We start from the raw sequence: 24,930 nt of genomic DNA, 5'->3' as shown, positions 1-24,930 counted from the left end.
CCCTCTCTTCTCTTTCTCCCACCTTCCACAAAAGTTCATTTTGTAACTCATGAGATAATATAGGCATGCAACAGTGAACATGACTATATTTCCCCTTGAATGTATAAAAAGAAACAAATGGAAAATGATTGATGAAGACATAATATGTTAGGTAGTAGCATATACTTTTGGTGAGTTTGGGGTATATTTGTTTTACTTACAAGTGTACATGTTTATGTTTTTATGTGTGCTTATATGTATATGTGAGTGTATGTGCATGTGCGTGTGTGTGTGTGTGTGTGTGTGTGTGTGTGTGTGTGTGTATGTGCCTGTGCTTATTGAGATCACAGGTCAATGCTGGGTCTCTTTTCTGCTATTTCCACCTTGTTTTTTGAGATAGGGTATGTGAAATTCCAGCAAGTCCCAAGAATCATCCTATCTCTGCCTCCTCAATCATGAATATAAGTATATGAAACACCTTGCTGTTTAAATGCTGAAGATACAAACTCACATCTCTGGTGCTTCCATGGCAACATTTTATCAACTGAAAGATGTTTCTAGTCCCAAGGTAGACAAATTTCAGTGACAAGTAATATAAAGGATTAAGTGAAGCTTAGATGGTGCCATTTTACAGTAGTCAAGAAAGTCCTCTTGGATGAGGTGACATTTAAACACAGAATCAGTAGAAATGAAGAAGGGAATCCTGCAGGTGTCTGAACATGTTTCCTGTTTTTGAGGAACAGGAAGAAGCCACCGTGCTTGGAGGAGTGTGAGAAGTAGGACAGTGTGAAGGAGGTGATAAGGCATGAGGCTAGACTATAAGGGCCTTTGACAAAAAGGACTATGACTGAAGATAAGGAATCATTGCAAAATCCTGAACAAAGGAAGGGGGTATATAATTTCTCTTCTCAGGGATATATAGGATGGCTGGTTTAGTGTCTAGGGCTTGAGAGATGGCTCAGAGGTCAAGAGCACTGGCTGCTCTTCCAGAAGTCCTGAGTTCAATTCCCAGCAAACACATGGTGGCTCACAAACATCTGTAATGAGATCTGGTGCCCTCTTCTGGCATACAGACATACATGCAGGTAGAACACTATATACATAGTAAATAAATAAATCTTTAAAAGAAAAGTGTCTAGGGGTGAGAATGGGATAACCCTGTCAGAGGACTGCCATGATACCCTGATGTCAGAGAATGTCATGCTTTACTCATATAGCAAATGTAGAAATGTGAATGCACAGCTGGAAGAATCTTTAAGATGGCCAGGGATGCCCTAAGATCTTTTTAAAATATATTTTTAGATTTATTTATTTTCTTTTGTGAGAGTGTTTTGCCTGCACTTATGTATGTGTGGATTAAGCACATTATTTATTAACTCTGAGTCACCAGTAATGCATCAGTGTGGCATTAAGGAAAAAAAATAAAATCACTTCCCATTGGAGTTATTTAATCAAGAAAGAATCCAGTTTAGAATTCTCTACTTTATGATCCCTGTATCTTCCACCCTCTGTGTGACTATCATATGGGTCTGAATCTATGCCTATCTGAAGACTATCTTATTAATCTGTTTGTCCCCAGGTCTGTGTTTGCCCCTGTATGCCTGTCATCTGACTGTGTGTGCCAGTTCCTCACAAAAGGCTCTGCCTTTTTTACAGAACAGCATAGAAAGCATCACATGTGAGGAGAATGTGATTCTTTACAGAATTCTATAACCAAGTTTTATAAGGGATTAAGTCACTGGTTCCAACTGGTGCCAACTGACCCAGATAACAAACATCATTGTTTATCAACCAGTAAACATAAATCTTGCTTTTTCAACTTTTATTGTAAATTTTAAGAAGTTGCTTTCAACTTCTGATTTTGCTGCTTTCATCAAATGATACACATGTGTTATCTGGGTCAAGGGCATGAAAAAATATATAATTTAAGATTATAGCTATGCACTAGCTTAGGTTGTAAAAGTTTGATTATATTGGAAATCTAAGGCAGGTACAGTTGGTTGTTGCATTGTTCTCAAGAAGGCAGGTTAAACAAACACTTTGAGTACACAATAGAACAGCAGTCTGAAGTATGAAGTAACTTCAAGTTGCATTATCTCTGACTGTGAGGTCCAGTCACAGTTCAAGTCTGTTAGAATGCAAGAGATGTTTTATTTCCATTGCATCCCCACATATGTGTACTCTGGAGGAAGCCAGAAGAAGGCATTGGATTCTCTGGTAAGAAAGTTATGAAGGATAGTTATGAACCAGCATCAGGGTGCTGGGAACCAAACCCAGGTCCTCTACAAGAGCAACAAGTGCTCTTAACCACCCACACATCTCTCCAACCTCATCAACAGATTTTTTTAATTTAAGTGAAAAATAGAAAGTAGGTACATGAAAATATGATTCTGGACCTTAAAAAGAAGAGAAAGAAACTGAATATACTCTATAAAGGGTCAGTTGAGAGTCAAGAGCTATAAGGAGATCTCCTGTGTCTGTGCACGAGATTAACACTATGAGAAAATATTTAGACTCAGGTCAATTCTGCCTGTGACTCTTCCTAACTTCTTTTGCTTAGGAAGGTCAGTTAATGTTTCTGTGGCTTGTGTTGCACATCCACGAAATGATGATAATAATAGTGCTCACACAATGAAGTGGCTGTGAGGATTACTTTAGCTAAGCGCTTCAAGTATGGGCTTAGGATGTGAGTAAGGCCTTAGCTTGCTGTAGACAATAGGATTACTGACCTTATAAAAAAGATTAAAGGAAATGCTATGCCCTTCTATCCTACTGACATTGGAAGATGTGGAGCTCCACTTTTATCATGTAAAGAGGCAGCAAGGTCAAGGCTAGACATGGAATCTATTGGTGACTTAATCTTGAACATTCAGCATTGAAAACTGTGAGAAATAAATATTAATTATTAATAAATGAACTGGTATCAGGTATTTTCAAATAGCAATGCAAGCAGATTAGGGCAAGTTCTTAGGACATTGCCTGGCATGAAAGTGCTCTACAATTGGGTGTTTGAATTTCCATTTCTTCCCCAGCTTCTAACAGATGGCTGAGGCTGGGTTGAAGGAATTGAAGACTGGTACTGTATTAGCATCAAAGTCTAAATTTATGTCACCTGTGCTCAGTGGTAGAGTATTATTTGCCTAACATTAAAGGCCTCAGTCCTGAATAAATACATAATAAATTAATAAATAAATATTTTAAAATTGAATAAACCACTTGACCTTTAGCCATAGACTATTAGTATTCTCTCAAAAAACAAATAACAATTCCATTAATCCAGGGTTCTTATAGTTAGAATAATCAACCATAATATTACGGTATTCTTTCAGTGCTTAGATGCTTTAAATTTATGTTTCTATGCTTTAATCATTTTTCATTAAAGCTAGAAGAGTAGCTATCATGCAGTTAATTATTGAACTCCAGGTACCAAGTAACAGTGGAGATTTATCTCCTCTTCTGACACTCTAGAAACTAACATTTATAAAAGCCAATAATCAATAGTGGCAACATTTAGGAAGACTGCCTCAAGTAAACATTGTCTGATTCTTGGTCTGTTACATTTGTTTTCTCTCAGGAAAGATCCTTAGTCTATATGAATCTTGGGTCCTCTATGTGTGAAAGGTTAATAATAGTATCTTTCTCACAGTGTTTTGTTACATCAACCCTGAAAAACTGTTTGTGTTTTATACAAAGTTCACAACTTCATTTATAATTGCTTCCCGCAAGCTTCTCCCGACTGGTTGGAAGAAGAAGCTGTAAAAACAGCAGATGATAATTTATAACAAGTACAGTGATTAGAAAGAAAAAATGCATTTGCCAAAGTAGTCTATAAAAGGAAGAATTTCTGAAGATGTTTCAACGAGAATGCAAACTCCATTTCAACAAATAAAGATGGATCTGTTTATTCCACTCTAACAGAAGCAGTAATGAGGAAAATATTGCAGGATGTTTAATGATTAAATGTGTGTTTTGGCCAAAGTGAAAAACATTTAGATCAGGAAAGATAGTACCAGAACATAATTATCTGAAATTAACTTCAATATCATTGATAATTCTGATAGATTTAAGACTTTGTACCTCTGTGAATCTGAGTTCCTGAGAGAATCAAAAAACCTTAACTTGTATTTACCTGGGGAGTTATTATAAGGAATTGATATTCCTGAGGGCATAGTCTAGGCAGGTCAGAATATTGAGAACCAAGAGAGTCTATGGACATGCAGTCCAAGGGTTCTCAAGCTAAGGGCCATGAAGAACCAGTACAGAGTTTCAAGTTCAAAGACAGGAAAAAGCTACTGTCCCATGTCAAAGGCATGCAGGCAAGAGGAGTGTTTTCTTTCTTTTCCAACAAAATATTTTTATTAATTGTTTGGGAACTTCCTACAATGCATCCTGATCACATTTGCTTCCCATCACTCCCAGGTCTGCCTTACCATCCTTATGCCCTTCCCTCCCTCCCACCCCCCAAACAACAAAAAAACAAAACAAAACAAAAAAAACAAAAATAAAAAACCAGAAAACCAGCAAGTCCAATTTGTGTTGCTCATATACTTATTGGAGCACGGTCAAACTCCCAGTGGCCAGTTGGTGGCTGTAATATCCCATTCTCAATGACAGAGAGGTCATCCAGACAAAAACAAGTGGAGAAATGACTGTGAAATGTCATCATAAAGCCAATGGATCTGACAAAATTTGGAAAAAGTTAAACTGAATCATTAAAGAATAAAAGTTACTCTCGATGGCCTATGGAACTTTCTTTAAAACTGCCAGCATATTCGGATACAAACTAATAAAAATGTATGAAAGTTGTAATAATAATCCTTATCCTATTTGATAACAAAGGGAATAAAGCTGGATATTAACAACAACAGAAGTGATAGAAAGTGCTCAAAGACATGGAACCTAAGAACACACCACAGAATAAAAATCTTGACTGACAGCTGTGGAGCCTGTAGGAGACTGCACTAGGGCCTCTGAATGTGGGTGACAGTTGAGTGGCTTGAAGTGTTTGTGGGTCCCCTGGCAATGGGACCAGGACTTATCCTGGATGCACGAACTGGCTTTTTAGAGCCCATTCCCTACGGTGGGATACCTTACTCAGCTGTGATGCACTGGCGAGGGGCTTGGTCCTGCCCCAACTTGATATGGCAGCCTGTGTTGAATATTCAAGGGAGGACTTACCCCATTTGAGGAGGAATGGGGGTGGAATGGGGGAAGGAGGGGGTGCATGAGAAGGGGGAGAGGGGTGACAAGGGTTGGTTTGTAAAATGAAAAAAAAATTAAATAAAACATTTTTTAAAAATTGGTCAAGAGAAAAATCAAGAAGGAAATATTAACTTGCACTTCTATAATTGAATGATAGTGAGAACACAATATGTTAAAGCCTACAGGGTACAATAAAGGCAGTCTGAAGAGGGAAGTTTATAAACACCAAGTATCAGCATTAAAATAATATGTAGTATTCTCATATTAATAATTTAATAATGAACTCCAAAGCTTCATCAAAACAACACCTAACACCCGTAAAGAGTAGACAGAAAAAAATAAAATTAGGGCTGAATTTAATAAAATAGAATTGAAAAAAATAACAACACAACAGACACTGAAACAAAGAGTTGGCTCACTAAAAAGATTAACAATGTTGATAAATATTTACTCAAGTTAACCAAAAGAAAACTCTACATTACAGTAACCTGGAAGAACTAAAAGAAATGGTAAGTTTCTAGCTATATGTGACAGCCAGAATTAAAACAAAAAGAAATAACTAATTTAGATATACTCACAATAGCCAATGAGATAGAAAGAGAGATTAATAATCTCTCCACCCACCCCCATGACCAGGAAAGTCCATGACCAGAAAATGCACTCAACACAGAACACTATAATACCTTGAAAAAAGAACAAATACAAATACTAATCAAATTATTCTTTATAATTTAAAAAAGTAACACTTCTAATTCATCTTATGAAGCCAATATTACTTTGATACCTAAACCAAAGATCCAACTACAAAAAAATAGACAAATCTCTCTGATATACATAGAAACAAAAATTATCAACTATTTGCAAACTGAATTTAAAAATACATCAGAAAGATTGTTCATCATGATCAAGTTCATTCCATAGACACAGGAATGGTTCAACATATTTAAATCGAGAATTCTAATCCATCACAAAAGCAGTCTCAAAGGCAGTAATCACATAATAATCTCATTAGATGCAGGAAATTCCTTAGACAAAATCCAACATCTTTCATGATAAGAGTCATGGAGAACCTAGGATGGCAGGGACCATATCTCCACATAATTATGGCAATACATAATAACCCCACAGCCAGCATAATGATAAATGGCAAAAACTAGAGGCACTGCCCTTAAAATTGGGGGCAAGACAGAGATGTTCACTCTTTCCATTCCTGTTCAGTAGTGTTTGAAGGTTTAGCTAGAGTAATATGACATGTGAGGGAATGATAGAGACACAAAAAGAACAAAAGAAAAATATTCTTATTGCAGATGATATGACTCTGTTCTTAAAAAGGATCCTACAGACTCCACCACAAAATTCTTACAGCAGATAATACATCCACTAAAGCAGCAGAATACAAAATCAACACACAAAACCAGTAGTCTTCCCATATACGGATGACAAACACACCCAGAAAGAAAATGGAGGGGGAAACCCAATTTACATTAACCTCAAAAACATACTGGAATTAAATCTAACTAGAGAAGGAAAGACTTGTATTACAAGAATATTGAAGAAGATACCAGAAAATGGAAATACTTCTCATGCTAATGAAGTGGTAGGAGTAAGATTATGGAAATAGACATACTACTAAAAGCATTTTACAAATCCAATGCAATCCTCATCAAAATTACAATGGAATTTTACATAATTGAAACGATTATCTTAAGCTTCATATGAAAACATAAGCAAATCAGAATATCCAAAACAATCCTGCACAATAAAAACATCCAGGAAGTATCGTCATTGCTGATTTTAAGTCATTCTACAGAGATATAGTAATTGACACAGCATAACATTGGAATAAAAACAGACAGGTTGATCAATGGGATAGAATTGAGGACCCTGATAACAAGTTCACATACCTAAGGCTACCTGATTTTTGACAAAGATGTAAAAAATACACAATGGAGAAAAGATACCCTCTTCAAAAATCATTGCTGGTCAAGGTGGATTGGTATATATAAAGAATGAAACTAGATGCTTATTTCTCCCAACCTGCACAAAAATCAACTCTATGTAGAGACAGTTTTTCAATATAAGACCTGATATCCTGAATCTGATATTTAAGAAAGTAGGGATTACATTTTAACTTAAATGCATAGGAACTGACTTTCAAGACCTATGTATAAAGATCAACAATTGATAAATAGATTCATGTGAACCTAAAAATCTTCTGTACTGAAAAGGACACCATTATTCAAGTGAAGAGACAATCTACAGAATGGGAAAATATCTTCGTTAGCTATAAATTGAAAGAGAGTTAGTATCTAGAACATACAAAAATACTTAAAAAACTAAATATCAAGAAAACAAACAAAAAAATTAAAAATGAGACATGGAACTAACCAGAGTGTTCTCAAAAGATGAAACACAACTGGCTGATAATTATTTTTAACATCCAACATTATTAGCCTTAATGAATTGTTGATTAAACTAGTCTGAGATTTTTATCTTACTCAAGTCAGAAAAGCTAAGATTCAAAAAATGATGACAAACTCTGGCATGAAAGTGTGAAAAGTGGAAGTGTATACTGGTGAAAACATTATCAACAACGTTGTGGAGATTTCTTTAAAAGCTAGACATAGATCTACCATATGGGACAGCTGTATCACTCTTGAGCACACACACAAAGTATTGTACATGTTACTACAGAGATACTTGTTTATCTATGCTCATTCAAAATCTACTGACAATAGCCAGGATATGGAAACAACCTGTATGTTCATCAACTAATGAACAGATAAAAATTAATATATTTACACAATAATCACGCATCAATAACTCATCTGTTAAAAAAATAAAATTCAGCTGGGCGGTGGTGGCGCATGCCTTTAATCCCAGCACTCAGGAGGCAGAGGCAGGCAGATCTTTGTGAGTTCAAGGCCAGCCTGGTCTACAGAGCGAGATCCAGGAAGGCACAAAGCTACACAGAGAAACCCTGTCTCGAAAAAACAAAACAAAACAAAAAAATGAAATTCTCTGGTAAATGGGTGGAACTGAATACAGTCACCCTGACTGAGGTAACCCAGACAGAGAAAGACAACTATTGCATGTTTTTCTCTAAATGTTAGTGTTAGCATTGATTCTTTTGATATGCTTGTTTCATTTACCACCCATAAATGCTAGTAAACTAGTAAGGCCATGAGGGAGAGAAAAGGAGATAGAATGTAGTGACTGATATAAATGGGGAAGAGGAATAATAGAATAAGAATTAAATGGAGTAGGAAAGGGGAGGGCACAGTAAAGTAACAAATATGGGGAGGGGTAACTAACACTAAAGGTCTTTTATAAAACCTATATGGAAACCCACTATTTCAGAAGCTTCGACACACACACACACACACACACACACACACACACACACACACACACATGCTATATGCATTATCAGAAGAGAAGAATAATCATCAATATTACCCAGCTGTGAACTCTGTTAGCTACAAAAATGACTGTCCTATCAAGATGCACCCACTGATACAGGAAGGTCATGGAAATAACTAATCACTTCTGATCAGATTTACAGCCTACTACTTAAGATGAAACCCACAACTGGTACCCTTTTCAGTACTAAGATCTTGTATCTAGATAAATCATAGGCCCTGGGGTATCATCTATTACTATTATTATGCTAAATGGATATTGTAATTAAAATACTTCTAATAATTTTTTCTATATCCATAGATTAGTGCATAACTCTACCATCATCATTGAAGCTTCTTCTCAAAGTAAATAGCAAATAGTATGGAGATACAAGAGTGGACAACATGAATAGAATAGCAGACTTTGGAGTGCTCAGCCCTAAATGTGACATCAACATCATACTGCTCCCAACCAGGCTTAAGGATCATCACAGAAGAGGGTAATCACAGAAAAACTCTAAGAGCCAGAGGTGGTGGTCAAGTGCAAAGAAAAGGCTTTCCAGATAGAAGACAGATGCACATATGATCCCAAGTAGCACTGGGTATGAGTTCCACCTCATGGAATGGTCCTTAACTCAAATTGGATATTGGTTGGTTACTCTCACAAGCTTTGTGCCACTGCTGCCCCAGTTAATCTTGCAGGCAGGTCACCACCGTATGTCTAAGGGTTTGTAGCTGTGTTGGTGTTTACCTTCTAGAGTCCCTTCCACAAAGCAGTACCTAGGGGTGAAGGCTGTATTTAGACCCCAACACTACTTCTCCATGTTCAGTGAGTTGTGTAGGTGCTGTCTTTAACAATAGGACCTTCTTTCAGTTTGTGGAGAGCCTCCAATAGCCTTAGCAATAGCCTGGGTTGCACAAGGGCTCCCAAAGGACCCCTTTGGGCAACAACTAAATAATATGTAACACAATTCTGATACTGAAAGCTTCATTTGGTGGTGAGAGAGGTCTACTTGGAGTTCTGTTTTTCCCATTATTTAGTGATCTCTTTTAGATCATCTTCATATATGTATGTATTTTAAGAAGCTTCTTCTCTATTCAGTTTCTCCATTACCCCTCAAATAGCCCTTAATTTTTAACTGTTTCTCCCTGTATTTTCTTCCCATTTCCCACCTCTTCCCTGTTTGATCCTCCCAGTCTACCTCCACCTGCTCCTACCTGCCCATCCATAACTATCTATTCTATTTATTCTTTATAGGGAGATCCATCTCTCACATCTAGTCTTACTCTCTACATAATCTATGGTTATATATATGGATTATAGCTTAGTTATCATTTATTTAACATCTACTATATCTATATAAGCCAAGCATACCACATTTGTCTTTCTAAATTTAAGTTATTGCATTCAGGGTGTTTTTTTCCTAATTCAAACCATTTACTTGCAATTTCATTTTTTTAAATGGCAGAGTAAAATTCCATTGTGTAAAAGGTACCACATTTATTTATACATTTATTCATCCATCTGTTGATATATATCTAGGTTGTTTCTAATTTCGGTTTTCATGAATAAAGCAGCAATGAACAAGTGTTTCTATAGTAGGGTGTAGTGACCTTACACTTTCAAAGGCATGCGTACCTTGAGAGAAAGAAGCTGAGAGAAGGATTAGAGGCACATATATTTTTAGAAGTAGTCTCTGAATTGGGCCCAAGATTTGAAGGTTGAATGGCAATAAGTCCTTGTATTATGTCTCAACTGAAACTTTAGTTCAGTTGACCAAAACTGCTTTTACTATGTATACATCAAGGAAAAAATTAGTAAACTATTCACTTCTAGCGATGCAGTGATTGCCTAGGCCAGGATAAGAGTCTGTCTGTGTGAATTATTCTATTCTGATTTCTCTTTTGGCCCTGTGTCAATTACTCCACAACAGCAAGTGCACCTTAGAAGATCCAGTGCTGCCCTTGCAGTTAGGTGTCCCTCCTCAGAGGCAGCAGTGTCTTCTATAATGTCTCTAGAGAACAGTTACCATAAAACTTGTGGGGAATGCTGGCCTTCTGCTCACAGAATTTAATTCTAAGAAAATTATGAACTCTGAAGATTTGAGACATGGGTGAGCAGCTTTTGCATGGTAGATGCTGTAGCTTTAATCTCTCCAGGACATTGGGTTATTTCTCTATTCAAGAAAGCAGGGCTATTATGCCAACTTCATTTGATAGAGGTGAACATTTGTTAATGTCTCAGCAAATAACCGCACAAATGGTTAGAAAGTTTCTGAATCCACAAGTTGTGATACTAAACCCAGAATATCCATTTATTTTACCCTTAACAGCAAATTCATCACTAGCTAAGTTTATGTCTCTGCCTCCATTATTCTATACCATTAGTATCCATATCCAGACATTTAAAAAAAGATTTCTATGTGACTATGTTAGAAAAATTCCTTGTGGGGCCTGTTGGGACTAATTTGAGATCTAAAATAAAATGCAAAGAATAGAAATATAACTTGAGAAGAATCAGCAGCATCTTACAAAACAACAACCTCCGGGAAAGCCTTCATCAGTGGACACTCAATAAATATCTAAATTAAGTATTTTGGACAGATAATATGTAAAGATGAAAGGTTGCAAAGGGATGTGTAGTCACCTTTGAGAAGCATAAAATATTAGGTAGTTCTGAGAACCTACTCAAGATTGATATCACTAGTTCAATGTAAAACTATTACTAGTAAGTTATAATAGTCTAGGAAAAGTACCAAATCACAATCCTTGGGCCTGTAAATATTAACTAAAATGTTAAGAGTTTTTCAGATATTATTAAGGATCTTGACAGGGAAATATCATCTTGTATTTACAATTGAGCTAAATGTCACCATCAATGTCCTTATGGTCTCTTAAATGTAAGGCAAGGGGCATTATATACCTGTAAGAGTAGGGTCAATGTGAACACTGATTCAGGGGTTACAGCAAAGTTACATGTCAAGTAATGATAGACTCATCAGCAACTCAATGCATCCAGTCCAAAAGCCTGGGAAAGTATAAGGGTTCTGTCATCAACACCTAAGTTTTAGTTCAGTGAAAATTTCTGGCTCGGGCCTGCAGGACATGGAAAGCAATCCTTTTCCCTTTTTGTATTCTTTGACAATTTTATAAGTACATATAGTAAATTTTGGTCTTCTTTACCTCTGTTAATCTCTTTGATACCCTCCTTCTCCCACTAAATAATTTCTTCTTCCTAGAGTCCCCTCCTACTTTTTTATATCTTTTTTTAAAAACTGACTTATATTAATTAATTTTATTTTCATGAACATGGGTGTGGATTATTTACTTGCATTCGGGAAGGTTATCAGATGTTATACCACTGATTCCCCCTTCCTAAGCAGCCATTAATTACCAACTACTTCTTAGAGCGGATTGAGAGCTAACACACCCAACCCCAAAATCTATGATGACAATTGATGGGCAACATTCCTGAATAACTTGTATGTAATCACATCTGCTATGAGTTTATAAATATAAAAGCCATGGCATATTCAGAAGGCATCATTTCCAGCACAGCTCCCCAGTCTCTGGCTCCCACATTCTTTCTATCCTCTCTTTTGAAATGTTTCCTGAGCCTGGATGGGTGATATATATATATATGTTCAACTTAGGTCAAATACTCAATACTCATTTATTTTCAGAACATTGACCAGTTACAAGTCTGCAGTAACTACCCTATGGTGCATGAAGAAGCTTCCCTGAAGAAGGCTAAATTCAGCATTAATTTATGACTATAAATGCATGTATTTAAGACAGGTGAGATGGTTCAGTGTGTAAAGGCATTTGTTCCAAAGCCAAACAACTGGAGTTTGAGTCTCTGGACCCACATAGTGGAAGGAGAGAGCTGACTCCCACAGGTTATCTTCTTACATCCTCATATGCTGCTCAATATGAGTACACACACACACACACACACACACACACACACACACACTGCAAAAGTAAATAAATAAACATTAAATTTAAAAGGGTATTAAGAAGGCAGTTGACAGTACTTCTCTTCAGTAAAATAACAATAGTAGATTTCTCCTAGGGTCTATGTCCTCTCCAGTTGCAGGCATTTGCTCTGCAGGTCATTATTGTAGCTCACAGTCAAAGCTGGGTGAGCCATTGATAACTTTTATCTTAAAGCAGTTTGCACAACACCCTTCAGCACTATGAAAACAGAGAGCAAAGAGGAAGCTTCTGGCTCAGTCCCAGCTTCATTCCTCTCCATCTTGCAAGTAAGGTGTGTGGCATCTTCATCAATAATGATTTCCATCTAGTTCTTATGGACAACGATGAGCAATGGCAATAACCTACATTATTTGGAAGGACTCTTGGGCCACACTGACCAACAACATGTGTGGAGGTATCCCAGTCCTGGCAATGGAATTTTCCTATGGCTTCTGGAAGGAGCATTATACATGATGCTGTTCTGGTCACCATATTAGTGAGGCTTTGTTACAATCATCTTAAGAAATTAATACATAATTCTACCCAGCTGTCATGCAGAGTTTCAATTTTCTTTATTCTTCTCTCATACATTATATTCCAATTACAGTCTTTCCTCCCTCTCCCTCTTCTCTTCCCAGTTCCTACTCTCACCTCCCCTCTGCCTCAGATCCACTCCTTCCTCCTCCATTTCTCTTCAGAAGAGTCCTCCCAGGGATATCCACCAAACATGACATGACAAGTTACAATAAGGCTAGACTCATTCCCTTATATCATGGCTGGAGGAGGCCTTTTAAATTTTCATCAACACTAGAGATTTTCTGATGAAAGTCACATTTTCTGATGTTGTTACTCAATTTTCCCAGGTTTATAAGTGTAGATTCTTGCAGATCACACCCGTATGTTTTCTGTCTTCTTTCTCTCCATTTTATCCCATTATTAGTTCTTGTAGGGAATGGTTCTAAAGACAAGTACATAAATCACTACTGCAATCTATCTGTAACCATGTGCTACTCATTTAACAGATGTTGCTAGTCTAGGTACAGATCCACGTATACAACAATATGTCATTAGGAACTGTTTTATCGCTATGTTCGTTAAGCAGAATAATAGTAATAAGTTTTCCCCCAAGAGTCTCTAGCCTAGCTAGTAACAGGTTCTTGGCTTAATTGACATTGTCAGATGTGGGTTCTGTACCATGTAGTGGGTCTGAAATCCATCTTTTGAAAGTAGTTGATTACTCCCATAACTTCATGTCCCTGTTTCCCCAGTCCTAAATACCAAGGGCTTCCACATTCTTGCAGAAACAACATAAGCATGTTCTTCACAGCAACAGACCCATTCCCAGTTCCAACTTCTGTATTAGTTACTTTTCTGTTGTTGTGGTAAAATACTGTGGCCAAGGCAACTTACAAATGTAAGACAGTGTTGGGGTTTACAGCTTACATCCTGGTTAGGAGATACAGCAGTCAGTACACTCATGGTGGCAGGAAGCTCAGAGTTCACTTCTTCAAAAACAAGCTTGAAGCAGAGAGAGCAAACTGGAATCAGTATAAGGATTTACACTCTCAAAGCCCAAACACAGTGACTTACTTCCTTTAGCAAGACCATACCTGCTAGACCTCCCTAAACAATATCACCAATGGGGCCAAAGTGTTCAAGTATTTGAGCCTATAAGAGTCACTCAAACCACCACAACAACAGAGCAAGAAACTAAATAACCCAATTTAAAGATGAGCTACAGACATGATCAGAGAGTTCTAAAAAGAAGAAATAAAAGTGTTTGAGAAATATATTAAAATCTCTCCAATATCCTTATCAATTAGAGAAATGCAAATTAAAACTATTTTGAGATTTCATCTTACCCCGGTTAGAATGACCAAGATCAAGAAAACAATTGACCACAAATATCAGCAAGGATGCAGGAAAAAGAGAACCTTTATTCACTGTTGGTGGGATTGGAACCTGACACAGCCACTATGGAAATCAGTGTGGATGATTCTCAAAAAGCTAATAGTGTACGTATCACATCACGCAGGTATACTACTCGTTGGTATATGCCCAAAGGATTTGATATCCCTTTTCACGGGTACTTGCTAATCCTTGCTCATTACTGCCCAATTCAAAATATAGCTGGGAAATGGAAGCAACCTAATGCCCTTCAAGTGATGAATGGATATGAAAATGTGATGCACGTTCACAATGGGATTCTATTCACCTTTAAAGAAAAATAAAACAATGAAATTTTCAAGTAAATGTATGGAACCAGAAACTATACTTTGTGAGGTAACCCAGGTCCAGACAGACAAACTGTGTGTTTGCTCTTATTTATGGATCCTAGCTCCAAGTCTTTAGATATGAGTATATAATCAAGAATATCTGCAGAAACCAAGAAAGTAAAAATGGATCATGTTGGGGGGTTCAATTTCTAGCAGGGGGTAGTAGGACACAGGTTCTATTATAAGGGAAATGGGAAAAATGGTGTAGGGGGAAGGGCATGGGTGAGGGAAAGAGATACAGAGATGAGGATAATGTTTAGAATATAGAAGGAACTCAAATTACTGGCAAATAAATCAGCCCAAGTGGGACACAGATCTAATCAGATGCAGATGTAAGGGAACTATTGGGACACAAGAAAGGAAGTGGATACCCAGTCCAAGCCTGCTCTAAAAACATTCCTCAAAGAATTAAAAGTGGCACCCAAATGATGAATGCGCTTAACAGCAAATGGCATGCCCAATCAAAGCTCGCCACAACTCAGTATCACAGAGCTTCCCTTGTTTCCATGGTGAGAAATCACACTTTAACCACCGGAGAATGAGCCTCGAGCAAGGGACAGTTGGGACTGCCTTCACGTGCACAGTGGAAAGTGGATAAGAGGAAATCACATGCAGAGTGGCGTACACTCACTTAGTGAAGATTCCTCTGAAATGAAGACCTTGTAGATAGATCATCGCCACACTTGGATGCTTCTCTTACTGCCGTACCTACCGCTGCCTATGCAGTATGCTAAATTAACTTTCCTTCGTACTATGGTTGATAAGGTGAATTCTTTGACCAACACACCAGATCCTCTGCAATACTGGGGACACATGTAGGAAATGGTAGTTATATTTTTTTTTCTCTTCCATTTCTTCCAGTTTGGGACCCCTGATGTCACATTGTGAAGTGTTGGAGATGCCTGAATGCTTCACAATCTGATGCCCCTCATGTGGCAAAAGACCTGCTGCTCTTGATCACACCACTATCCTGAGCACCTATGTTCTCTGGGAACATTCTTCACATTGGGTTCTTTAGAGGACCCCATGGTGGCTCAGGGAGGCGGGTTTTGGCATTTTCACTTTCCTGTAAAATCCATATCCTTCCCCGTTCTCCCAGAAAAATCCTGCAACCCTCAGGTATCGATGCACTCTTACCATTCCTTTCAGTGAAAAGGATCTTCTATCAGTAACTGGTGATATTTGACCAAAGCAACTCTCTGTTGGGACTTGAATTTGAGCCTTGGGGAAAGGTGGATCTACAAGCTAGTCTGTTACATCACACGGCCTGTTTTATTTCTTTCTGCACACTCTATGTTCCAGATGAGCACCAAGGAACAGCAGCTACTGGACAGATCTGCCAGTGGCATCAGATGGTTGATTCTTCCCCTTTCTTTTGGCCCCAAACCAATGAGTTCTACAACAGGGGGGTGCAACTCTTTAAACAGTTGCACCTTGAGTCCCCCAGGGACATACCATCCAGAATTTCTTTCAAGAAACAAGCCACATTTTGGGAAAGTTGTGCCTCCAGTCCCTTGCAGACAGCTGGGAGTGAGTTGTTCTTCATGGATGCCTCGTTCAGATTAGTCACCAGTCTTCCCCTCTCAGTACTGAAACTGACCAGCCATTTCCATCCTTAATGCACCATTGAAGTCTATGCTAAAGAACTAATGTAAATTTGATCTTCAGACACTAAAAACAAAAATGTCTTATTGTATTCCTCATAATTCATCAAATCTCTCCCCATAGCAGAAATAGGCCTCATATATAGCTCTTTGTCTGATTGTTTTCCTACTATCACATACAGAATCACTTCTTATTATTATCTTCAAGTAACACAGAGTGGCATGCATCCTTGATGAGTGGAAACTGTATTGTGAGTATGGAGGAGATATCCAGATGCCCAGACCTTAGCACAACTGACATCATGACAGAACTACCATTCAGGCCTCTGAACACAACATTTAGGCACCCACACCTGCCAAAATGAGAACAAGGACTATCATCAAAGTCCATAGTTCTGGGAAAGTAAATAACTATACCAACCTTGCTTTTTAGCTTTTATAGTAATGTTTCCAGCTAACTGTTTTTGCTAACTGAGATGTGTCAAACTAGGATGTTGTTTTGTGTTTAAAAGCTCACCCCAAGATCGGCTTGGGACTGTACTCACGTCCTGAAAATCCAGTGCCATTGACACTTGCCTAATAAAGATTTTCTATTGATTGAACCTGTGTCCAGGTAATCTTCTCTAGTAGATACTGCACATCACTGAAAACAGATGAACGAGTAGAGAGTTCATTGTCGTCTGAGATGAGCACACATGGGATGAGATTGTTTGCAAATCATTGCTGAAGTTGCATGGCACTTTTATGCTGAATAAGATGTGCTATGAAGGCTGAGATGGCTACTTAATAAGACTTGCTAACACAGGGAAGAAATTACACGATAAAAGAGACATACAATAGGGCCCTTCTTTAATCTCTAGTTTGGGGAGTAAATTCTGACCTCTGTTCTTACAGCTGGGGTGAAGGTAGAAAACATAAGGAGAATAGACTGCAGATCTGTGCCAAAGAGCTTTCCTGGGGTCCCACAGTTTGGAAACCACAGTAAGAATCAGAGAGTGGGGAGACAGAGAGCACAGCAGAGGTGATCAAAGACACCCTTCAGGTCTGGCCTTCAACAGAGAAACTTAGGTAGAGTAGTTTATTTGACTGTCAATGGTGCCCTGCTTAGACTGTAGGCATTTATATTTATACCCTCTCAAACACAGAAGACTTTTCAGTCTTTTAACAGAAACCCAGATATTTTGGTTACCGTTCTATTGCTATGAAGAGACACCATGATCAAGGCAACTGTTAAAAAAGAAAGTATTTAATTAGGGGCTTGCTTACAGTTTCAGAAGTCCATAATCATCGTGCAGGCGAGCATGGTGGCAGGTAGGCAAGATGCTAAAGGAGTAACTCAGAGGTACATCCTGATCCACAGGCAGCAGACAAGACAGGAGACTGGCCTGATGTGGCCCTTTGAAATCTCAGAGACCAGCACTGTCACACACACCCTCCCAGTCCACACCTACTTCAAGAAGGCCACATCTCCTAATCCTTTGCGAACAGTTCCACTCTCTGTTGACTAAATATTTAGATCTGAGAGCGTAAGGGGGGGGCACTCACACTCAAACCACAACACCAGACTTCTTTAAAAATGTATGAGTCTAAAGGGGCTAAAATTCTGCCAATATTTTAATCTTTACAACCTCGGTCAGGTAGATCACACCTATATCATCAGGTGGCTGCAAGATATCTGTGAAGTGGTCCTGCAGATGAGAAAATTCACTTGTCTTCTTGATAGCAGATGTCACAGAACAACAGAGATGCTGAACAATGAACATTCTTCAGAGAGGAAAAAAAATGTCTTCTGCATTTTCAAGGGAATCCACACAGCCCTAGACACTGATCTACCCTAGCACATGACCCAACTGGTAAACGAAATTTAAAATATCCAAGAGATTCCTCATAGGTGAGTCCCTCAGAGCAATACCTAATTAGCTTTGACTGGTCTTAATAATAAGAAAGTTAATTGTTCTTAATCAACCAGAGGAAAATATACCCAAAGAGTAAAATAATCAATTCTATTACAAAATAATGTTTGTCAGCCTCCAATGAATACTCTCATCTTGAATAGGTTCAACTAGGAAACCAGGTGCTTTTAAAACTAACAAAGGCACTAGTCCAGTTAACTGATAATCCAATTTTAAAAAGACCAAGACAGCATCACTAGGCAGATAGTCTATACATTAACTGGCCATATCTAAACATGGCACTTATTTTTGATTCATGTATGCTGCCTCCAAACCCCCAATTTTTTACCCTCATTGTAGAACAGGCTCCTGCCTTCCAGCTACCTTCCCTAACAGATCGAACTTTCCTAGGGCTCTGCCTGCTGCTCTGTTTCTTGGTTTTGGGTTTGTTTGTTTGTTTGTCTTGATGTTGTTGTTAGTTTGTTTATTTTTACTGTTGCTCAAAGACTATTCCTGAAACCCACAAACCTGTGAGTATGCTGTCCTAAGCACTTGCGATAATAATAATAATATACAATAAGATAAACTCACCTAGAGCACTGTGCTTTTTCAAAAGGAAGTAATAATTTGACTGTTAGTAATGCATATCATATTAAACAACTGAGCATCTATGTAAAGACAAGGCAGGATAGTGCAGTTAGATGCTTTGAGATACAGAAAGTGTTTGTGGGTGGGGGAATCAGGATCTAGGTATTTTGGAGACAGAATGTCTACTCTGAAAGAACCTTGGATAAGGATGCTGACATTCTCATCATTCTTCTTTCTGAATTACTGAATGTGAAAGACAAACTAAATGGGAATCATTTGCTCTGGGAAGGACATGAGTGAAGTTCATAGCTTCCTTTCCCAACACCTTATCACCCCACCTCCTTCAGACAATGTTCTCTCTTTTAAGTCCCTGTTCATGGACTTAACTGTGACCTGAGAAAATGTAAAAATGTGTGTAACTAGCGTTTCTGACTGCTCCTCCCTCAGGGACATTTGTAGTCACACAGTTCAGCACCTATACAGCAGATGCTACACATCTGGATTCAGAGTGCAGAGTGACCAAGAGCGTTTCAGTGTGCTGTCTACCTACCACCATGTGATTTGGACCAAGACATTCTTTTTCCACCTTCCACCAACATAAGAAAGGCTCACACTTCAGCCACACACTTGCTCTTCATCAGTAATTCCAGAGTGGTGGCCAGTTAACCTCGTACATGGGACTGAAAGTGATATGTTAGCTAAGTTTTCTGAAAGTAGTATTAACTGACCTGGACTTCACTTGCTTTATAATAAAAGCTATGGTGTCAATTGGGTTTCTCCTTAGTTCCACTTCTCAAAAACTGTGAAATGGCTCCATCGTGTGGTTGTAATATTCATTTTGTTCACAGAAAACCAACAGCAACAATATAGTGCACCAGGCACAGTCTATGTCATTCATTGATTGATTAAACAAATACTTGTTAGGTTCATTATATACCGACCAGTATTTTCTCTACTGGAGGTTCTGCAACAAATACATATAGTTCCCTGAATCTACAGCCATCATTCAAATTTTCTAAGGCTAACTGATTCTTTGAAACCTCAGAATAAATATAGAGCCGAGATCAGAGACACGGGTCTGAAGTTCTGGCTGTTCACAAAACTGAGACAGGGGGATTGTAAGACTAGGGATTGTATGGGTCCATTGATAAGAACTTGTCTTAAAATTAAAAAAATGAAAATGTAGCTAGGTAGTAGCTTGGTGTTAGAACATTTCTGTACCATGTGTGAGGCCCTAGATTTTGTTACTCAGTACCATAAATAAATAAATAAATAAATAAATAAATAAATAAATAAATAAATAAATAAAGTAAGTAAGTAAGTAAGTAAGTAAGTAAGTAAGTAAGTAAGTTAGTTAGTTAGTTAGTTAGTTAGTAAGACAAACTTCTTAGTGGAAATATAAAATGATGATTAAGTTTTAGCTGTGTCATAGCTGTATAAAAATACTTCATTTCTCTCTAGATTTTCTCAAATAAGTGATCCTTAGCTCTCACAATATATTAAAACTCTAGGGACATTTTCTCAAGAAGAAAAAGGAGCTTAAGATAATGCATGATAAAGGATCTCAGGCCAAAGAGGATGAGATGCAGCCACCATGTGTACCATCTACAGCCTCTATCTGTCTTATACAGGAGAACTGAGCTATGTCTGTTGTATTAGATGATGTCTAAGATCCTTTCCAACTGTAACAAACTTTGGACAGATGATCAGAAAAGATTGACAGTTTATAAAATGTTAATGCTGTAATCTTTGAAGGAAAGATTCAGTACTTCCTCAGATTTTCATCTTTAACTGTCAGAAGGCACAAATCCCTCTACCAAGTGATGCAAGAGCCCAGAACACAGACTTCAATAGTTAAGAACACATAATGCTTTTTGTGGACGATTCTAATTTAGTTTCTAAAATAATCCTTGGCTCACAACAGCATATGGATCTAATGCCCTCTTGTGGACTCTGTGATTACTACATTTATTTTTTTCACCACAACAATTCCCATACCCATGTAATTGAAAATAAAATAATTGTTTACAAAATGTGACTCAATATTAACCGCACTCAAGAAGATACAATGAATAAATAATCCCAGACCATCAAATCAAAAGATTGGGAACACACACACACACACACACACACACACACACACACACACACACCGCACAACAAAATAAAAGGAATAAAAAAAAACCACTACTCATTGATATATCTCTCAGCATCAATGACCTCAATCCCCCAAATAAAATTTATTTATTTATTTATTTTCTTTTTTTTAAAAGATTATTTACTTATTATGTATACAGAAGAGGGTGCCAGATCTCATTACAGATGGTTGTGAGCCACCATGTGGGTGCTGGGAATTGAACTCAGGACCTCTGGAAGAGCAGTCAGTGCTCTTAACCTCTGAGCCATCTCTCCAGCCCCCCCTTTTTTTAATTGTAAAAGCTTGGCCTTAGCTTCAGCTTGTTTCTAACTAGTTCTTATAACTTAAATTAACTCATATTTTTAATCTACCTTCTTCCATGAAGCTCATTACCTCATCTCCCAAATAAAAAGACACAGACTAATGGAATGGATGTGAAAATTGGATTCGTCCTTTTGCTGTATCCAAGAAACATACCTTAATATCAAGGATAGTCATCATCTCAGGATAAAAGGAATGGGAAAGATATTCCAAGCAAATGAACCTCAGAATCAAGCTGGTGTAGCCATTTTAATACCTGACAAAATACACTTCAAATCAAAACTAATTAGACGAGATGGGAAGGACACTACATATTCTTCAAAGGAAAAAATCACCAAGAGCCCATTTCAATTCTTAACACCTCTGTATCAAATACAAGGGCACCCAAGTTAATAAAAGAAACACTACTACAGCTTAAATCACATGTCAACCCTCACACAATAATAGAGGAAGACTTCAATATCCAGTTCTTGCCGATATCCAGGTTATTCAGACAAAAATGAAACAGAGAAATGTTGGATCTAACTGATATTAAAATCATATGGACCTAATAGATATTTACAGAACATTTCACCCCCACACAAAAGAATATACCTTCTCATGGAACTTACACCAAAATTGACCACATACTCAGACACAAAGTAAGTCTCAACAAACAGGAAATTTGAAACAACCCTCCTGCATTCTATCAGACCACCATGGATTAAAACTGGATATTCAGTAATAATAGAAAAAACAGAAATTCTACAAACTCATGGAAACTGAACAACTAATGACTGAACAATCAGAAACTAGAGAGAAATTAGAGACTTTCTAGGAGTGAATTAAAATGAATACACAGCAGGCCAAAACTTATGGGAAGGCATTTCTAAGAGGCACGTTCATAGCATTAAGTTCCTAAAAAAAAAAATTAGAGATATTTCAATCTCATATTAGCAATTTAACAGTGCTCCTGAAAACTCTAGAACAAAAAAAGAAATCACACCCCAAGGGAGTAGACAGAAAAAAATCAAGCTTTTTATCCTATTATTTTTATTTCATTTTACTTATATATTTTTATTTCTTCTCTCTTTTTACCCACAAGTCCTTTTTGTATAGTATTATGGCTTCCAGTTTAGTGTTTTCATGGGATTCCTGAGTGTGCCAATAAGTGGGTTTCTGATTCTTGTGCCTTCCTTTGGGCTATTTTCCTTCTATTTATTTGGGTTTTTTTTTTCCGACTCTGATGTGTTAGTTTTTGGTATAGTACAGCATTGAATAGTATATTCTTTTCCCCAAGGAGCCCATTTTCTAGTAAGACAAAGAAAGGGGATTGATGTGGATGGGAGGGGCAGTGGGTGGGGAGGAACTCGGAGAAATAGAGGGAGATGAGACCACAATCAGGATAGATTATGTAAGGGAAAATGTTTTCAATAAAAGGAAAAAACTGAAATGTGATGAAAGAAAATGGGAACACTTATTCATTGCTAGTGGTAATGCAGACTGGTACAGCCACTGTGGAATCAGTATGGAGATTCCTTAAGAACACAAGAGATCTACCACAAGATCTATCTAATCCCACTTTGGGGCATAACTCTACATCCACATCAAGGACACTACATCTTACTGCAGACATATTTGCTTTTCCATGTTTGTTGTTGTTCTACCCATAAATATATATAAGTTGGAAACAGCTTCTATGTCTGTTCATCAACGGGTGAATGAATAATGAAAATATCCATACAACTAGTTGAATGGAGCCAGAAACAATCATCCTGAGTGAGGTAACACAGGCCCCAAAAGAATATCGCATGTTCTCTCTTATATGTGCATTATCTTTTAAATTTAGATATATGTGTTAACTTTCAAATATCTACAGAGCTTATGTAACTCATAAGGGACCAGGAATGGGAGGGGGGATGGGAGCAGGGTAAAAGAGATAATATGGAGAGGGAGAAGTAACAATAAAGGCCTTTTGAAGAGGCACATAGAAACCTGCTAATTCAGAATCTTCCTAAATCTATACAAAATTATTTGAAATGGAGTTAGCGTATAATGGGTAAGAGAATGTCTCAAACTAAACACCATACGCTACCTTGTAAAACCCCAAGAGCCAGGAATAGGCTATATCTTTTTGACGTTTTAGACAAAGGCTTCCCATAGACTCCCCCAAACATTACAGCCTATTGGCAATGTCACTGGTTACCCAGTATAACTGTATAATAAGGCAGTACTGCTGAAGAAACCACTTACTTATGTCGCCAAGCATAGAGAAATTAAGTTGGTGCCCAACTAGAATTTTTACCCCTGCTGACTAGCATTAATAATATGGGAAGGTGTTATACTTTCTGCAAGAGGAGAAGAGTAATCATCAGTCTCACCCAACTTATGAATCCTGAGATCTACAACAGTGACTGCCTTCAGGCTATATTGGTGCAATAGTGGCTGAAAGGTCATGGGTGAAACCAACTATCTTTTAAAAATTGGGCTTAAGGCCCACTCCATAAGATGAAACTCACACCTAACACTGTTAGTGAGGCTAAGACTTTGAGACTAGAGAGATCATGGGGCCCTAGGTGCAAGTCTATCACTATTATTCTGCTAAAGAAACAAGAATAAAATGACTGCTAATCACATATTTCTATACCCATGGGTCAGTGCATTGTCAACCCTATTAGCAAATATTTTTTCTCACACTAAACGGTATTTAACACAGAGACCCATAACTCACCAATGAGTAGGCAGTGAAAGATCTTGGGGCTCTTATCTCTAAATAACTTAATCAAGGCTCAATGATCTATGTGGGAGAGGGGATGGAAAAATTATAAGAGGCCGAGGTGGCCCATGACTCCAAGAAAACAGCATTTTCCCAATACATCAGGGCTGAAGCATTAATGAACTTACAGAAATTGCCACGGAAAACAAACAAAAGCCTGGTACAAATTCCAGTCTGACAAAAATCCCAGCACAGAGAAGAGGAAGCAGGTACAAAGTCCCATCCCTAACCAAAAAAGCTATTTGTGATTAGTACCTACAGGGAGAGGGAAAACTAATTTTCTCCAACGGTGTGGCACAGGGTATATCAACAACACTGCAAGGCATGCCACATACTCAAGAGTAGTTTATCAACACAGAATGGACTCCACAGTCTTTCCCTCTTCCTCTCCTGTTGTTCCACACTAGCATCACAGAACTACTGAGGTAGCAGACAGTTTTATCTATATATTTATTATTATATAAATGTATAAATAAGTATAGGTTATGCCAATTGATTTGAGTCCTTTGCCATTCAAAATAAGTATCTTGACTGAAATAGAATTTCAAAAGAGCAGAAGTATGTTGTATGTTGCATCAACCATTTATATCCATTATTATGGGTGAGAAGGGTTTTTTTCTTAAGATTTTGGACAAAGAAAGTACATTTAATTTAAACAATTAAAGAGTAGACTTTGTCTTCTTACCCAGAATCATCTCATCTTTCCTAATCTAGAAACAACATTGCAGAAACTTTCTCCTCTGCCTTCGAACACCTACACTCTCTTCAAATATTGAGCTCCTCAGCTTGCTCCTCAA

The sequence above is a fragment of the Peromyscus leucopus genome, chromosome 12, assembly GCF_004664715.2.
Source record: "Peromyscus leucopus breed LL Stock chromosome 12, UCI_PerLeu_2.1, whole genome shotgun sequence".
Lineage (NCBI taxonomy): Eukaryota > Metazoa > Chordata > Mammalia > Rodentia > Cricetidae > Peromyscus > Peromyscus leucopus.
This window is presented reverse-complemented; position numbering follows the sequence as displayed.